The sequence below is a fragment of the Pithys albifrons genome, chromosome 6 (genome assembly GCF_047495875.1).
Source record: "Pithys albifrons albifrons isolate INPA30051 chromosome 6, PitAlb_v1, whole genome shotgun sequence".
NCBI lineage: Eukaryota > Metazoa > Chordata > Aves > Passeriformes > Thamnophilidae > Pithys > Pithys albifrons.
Window position 1 is genome coordinate 19,693,028 of NC_092463.1, and position 4,407 is coordinate 19,697,434.

At 35.9% G+C, this 4,407-nt stretch overlaps 1 protein-coding gene across 5 annotated transcripts in view; it reads right to left on the reverse strand.

The window, feature by feature from the left end:
- Window positions 1–4,407, reverse strand: part of FLRT2 (fibronectin leucine rich transmembrane protein 2) — a 68,802-nt gene that overhangs the window by 60,099 nt on the left and 4,296 nt on the right. The gene's annotated exons all lie outside the window — the stretch shown is intronic.

The window sequence follows — 4,407 nt, forward strand, 5'->3', positions numbered from 1 at the left end:
TTTACCACAAGAGAAGTGTCTAGCATCAGCCTGCCCAGACCTTCCTGAATGTAGAAATACATGACAGTGAATACCTAATAAATCACATATGGAATTTGAAAATCTTCTGATTGTAAAGTCTCCCTCAAGATCCCAGATGTTAAAAAAACAATCTTCACAATTTTGTCTGAAGAGAGACTGTGGAATACTTTTCAATTAATTTGGTCATCTAGCATGTTTTCAAGAAGGAATTAGCTTGATATGACATATTTAAGATAATTAGATTATCAATGACAACTTGGACACAATAAGGAACTTTGACTTCTGTCCCTTCATCCAAACATTTTCACTGGGATATATTCACAAATAAATTATAAATCATAATAAAAGGAAGTAAATACCATATTCTGTGGCTCTACACAGGTCTCTGCCTGGGATAGGATTTGAAAAACCACACTGCAGACCATTACAGTAATCTACAGATTATTACCCGAACTACCTTTCAAAATTATTCTTTTTCTTCAAAATGTTTTGACTGCAGTCTTTACTCCACAACTGTTGCAGAAAATTACCATGATAATTTATATTGTGAATAGTTAGCTGAAGTTTAAGAGTTATGAGAGTGGCCTGTTCCCTTGAAGGCCAGCATATTATCTGTGACCTTTAATATTCTGCTTAGTAAGAGGCAGATCCTACAAAATGCTGACCAGGGCCTGTTGAAAGCAGGTCACCTCTCACCTGGGGCCAAAGTAAAACCATCACTTTGCAGGACCAAGTCTAGCAGTTATCTGATCCTGTACATGAAAAGCCTATTCAGTTTTACCTGCAAGAATTTGAGAATCAGTTTCAATGACAGTATCTTTGAAGTATCAGAATTTTTCTGTGCTATATGCCTTTATAAATACATCCTTGTATTGAACTAGGCCAGAAATAGTTTGGAGATTTTTTTAGTTATTAAATATAGCATTTACAGTTTGAAGTAAAATATACAGGAGATTGTTTACAGGTAGAGCTGAGAGATAGTGCAAGATTTCTTTTAGAAGGGGTACTTTACAGATCTTGTTCTGCATCATTAAGTTTTCAGGAATGCTGAATAGAGCTTGATGGATTGGTTTTAAGCTGTTGCTAGTATTTAATTTTGATTCAGTTCAAGGGACTATGTCAGAAGAAAGAATCAAAGACAGGGAAAAAATCCAAACACCTGAGAACTCGATAAATCATCAATTAAAACAGGAAAAGTTAAGAAGGTCCCAACACCCTTCACCAGTGGTGGAAAATACCATATTAAACTGGACTATTCCTGGGGCATATTGTTTGATGTGACTAGAATATAACTTGTTAAATGGAAAAGAGTTTTTATTTCAAACAATTATTTCCTGAGTATCACCTGTGGATTAAGGCTTGTATTTGGTTAAAATAAATGCATAAAACATGCCAGTCAAGAAACATATTTTAATGATGATCTTTCTGTAGTTGTTTTTCTTTAAAAGAAGTCAATTACTTGAAAGGTATGGGTTACATATAGCTGTAGGGGAACTAAAGTTCATATCTTCAGTGCATGTTAGACTTCTTTACAAAAAATAACAACTACATATTATTATTTTCTACTGTTTTAGTAAGAGAAAAATTACAAATATTTGTTTTACAAAAACAAAAGACAAAGCAATTTTTATACCTCTGGGGCAAGTTCCAACTCTTTTGGCTTCTTGAGGAAATAAATAAATAGCATTGGCAGAAAGACTCCTAAAAAGACTGCCCAAGGGGGAGGGAAGGAAACACCTAAAAACATCATATTACCAAGCACTGAGGTAATCAACTACAATCTGGAAAATGTCAAACAATTGTATTCATCTACCCAAAGATTTTGCTGATCAAGTCCTTAACTGCCATTTACAATCACTAACTAAAACATGGAATATAGCTGTGGATATAAACAAGAGACAAATTAGTATTGGGAAGCTGGGTTTAATAATCCCCTAAAAGAGTCCATCTGTTTACAAAGACCCCTTTTTCCTTGATCTCTGACATATATTCCTAATGTAGACACAGCTGGATTTTTCTTTTTTTTTACATTTTTGAAACACCTTGCTACTATAAATTCTACTTATAGTATATCTGGTCAGAGTGTTTGTCTCAAGTTTCAATTATTATGTAAGCACTGAGGGGCAATAAAATTTCACACAAATTCAGCCTGCTGTAGGGTAAGTATCAAAACATTATGTTTGTATCAGACAGACATAAATACAATTCTTTTAGTACTGATGTTTAATACCACTGTACACTTCTTATTTTTCAGATTTTTGCAAATATTCATCATATTATCACTGGAATAGCTGGAACAGATTCAAAGCTCTTTTAAAGTTTTGAATGCGTATTTAGAACTGGAGTTTGTTTTTCTTATTTTCCTGTTTAAAATACTAGGAAATCGCATGTCTGTAAAGGATATGAGATTGATAACCTGACAAACTAGGTGATTTTCAGGTATTAAAGACCAACACAATTCATAGTCTGTGTTTCCAATCCACTGTGGTGAAGAAAAAGGATAAAAAAACCAACATTGACTATACACTTCTCACAGATAGAGGTCACTAATGGACTAGATTTGAATCCGTCTGCTAAAAGCATGAAAGTTACATGAAAGTATCCTAGAAGAAAATGAACTCATTTTGAGATTAAAGAGGTAGCAGAAATTATTTATAAATAAAGCTCTCACCTTCCTGGAAACAATATTATCTTAAGTGTGCTTTCTTTCTAGTCCTTTAAATAGAAAGTGCAGTACAGGAAAAGCCTGATAGTGGTTCTTGTTTTCTTCACTTGGTAAAACTATGTCTCTCCTTCTCTGCTGAGGGAAGTCAGCCCTAATGACATCTACGTTTTAGATACCGCTATTTCAAGCAGTTAAATGCAAGCACATTCTTGATTCTTGAAGGAAAGCATAGCCTATGTAATGCAGATTCCAACTGGGAGGGTGTAGGATTGCACGAAAAAGGTATGTCTACATCCTAAATCAAACTATCCAGCAGGCCAGGATATAAATGTGACTTGTAATACTGGCTCAAATTAGACCCAGACTTCTCAAAGCCAAACACAGATAACATCACCTCATACAAAATTAAGAGTGTGTGTGTGAGGAGCAACTCTTAAGAACACTGGGTGCATTCCAGAAGCAATTCGTGCTAAACCCTTGGACTTTGGAAGACACTGATGACTGTTCTAGTCACAGGTAGTTTTACAGACACGGTATTTACACAGTACTCTTGACTTATTTCACCTACAGTTCTCCAGGCCTGCATTCAACTGCTTTGCTCCTCTGTCAGGATAGTGAATAACCATTTTAAATAGCAAGCCTCTTGAAAGCTCTCTGGCATAATTTTCAGAAGTAAGATCAACACTGACATTTTAACATCAGTTTTGTCATGCAGAAATGGTGCCTTTAAAATTACACCTATTATATCTTTTTAATTAGGCAAAGTTTATGTCTCAATGATTGCATATATTGACTCTGTAAAGGAAGAAAGGAAAGAAAGGTGGATAGAGGTATACGTACGGTACTTTTTAAGTGTTTTGAAAAAATGCCAGGACAGATTTTACTCCTTCCACAAATATATATATCTCTGAAACCAGTCATTAAGTTTCCTCTACAACTACAAGGACATAAAAGTGCTATTGGAGAAGGAGCATGTCAGTGAATGGAACTAATTCCATGGAAATTTGAGGGGTTTTTTGTATGGTTGGTTCCATTTTTTAAACACAAGGAGTGATCAACCTCAGCCTCTGAACTTCTTCATTTCCCTGCAAGCACTGTAAAGTTAGATATGGTAAATAAACCTGTCTTTAACACACACCCTGTGTGTCAGAGAGAGAGAGAGAGAGAGACAGGCGCAAGAAGGGGAGAGAAGGAGAGGTCTGACTTGCTTTAGTATCTTCCTGCTCCTCATACAAGGAACCTCTTCCTATTTAGCTGAGCTCTGTATTGCAAAAAGTAGCATATGAAGAAGTCTAATCAGTACCTTCCATACACAATACAGGAATTTACACGGATTTGTGCCTTGGATTTATTAGCTTATAGTAAGCCTTAAAACAGATTTCCTCCATTAAAATTAATTAAAAGCTCCTGTTGACTGATTCCCATTCCGAAAAGAAGGTGGAGAGTGTTATTCCTTTACTTTACTGATCGTTTATTTATCTTTTATGGGTTACTCTATTATGTTCAAGAGAGGTCTTTTCAGCTGCTTGACTTCTCGCGATCTGCTATTTTTTGTTCCTACACCACCCCCACGCCACCCCACATATTCCCCCCGCTCCCTCCCCCCGAAGTATTTGTTCTTATTTTGTCAGATCAACGTCTAACTCATCAGGTCTTTCAGCGACTCCCTTGTATTCCGAAGTCCTGATCCGATTCTCTTAACCTCACCCCCACCCACTCAC